Consider the following 304-nt stretch of genomic DNA (forward strand, 5'->3'; position numbering starts at 1 on the left):
ATAGAGGCTCTCTGAAACATCTGGCAGAGCTGCATGAAGATTGCTATTTCCACAGAGTCTGAGACCTCTCTCCTGGAACTGGAGTATGAAGTTGTGCTCTAAATTTAAATTACCTGTTCTGAAGAAACAAGTGAACCATCGCATCCCAACAGAGTTACTTACTAACAGCAGTTATTCTCTGAGGTGTGGTTATTAACACCTGAAGTGCTGCTGAAAGATTGACTAACAGAACTGTTTATCGTATGTATAATTGCTAGTAACAGAGAACATAAGTCAAAGACAGAAGAGTCATTAACAACTGGGA

This window comes from Oxyura jamaicensis, chromosome 1 (assembly GCF_011077185.1).
Source record: "Oxyura jamaicensis isolate SHBP4307 breed ruddy duck chromosome 1, BPBGC_Ojam_1.0, whole genome shotgun sequence".
NCBI classification, from domain to species: domain Eukaryota; kingdom Metazoa; phylum Chordata; class Aves; order Anseriformes; family Anatidae; genus Oxyura; species Oxyura jamaicensis.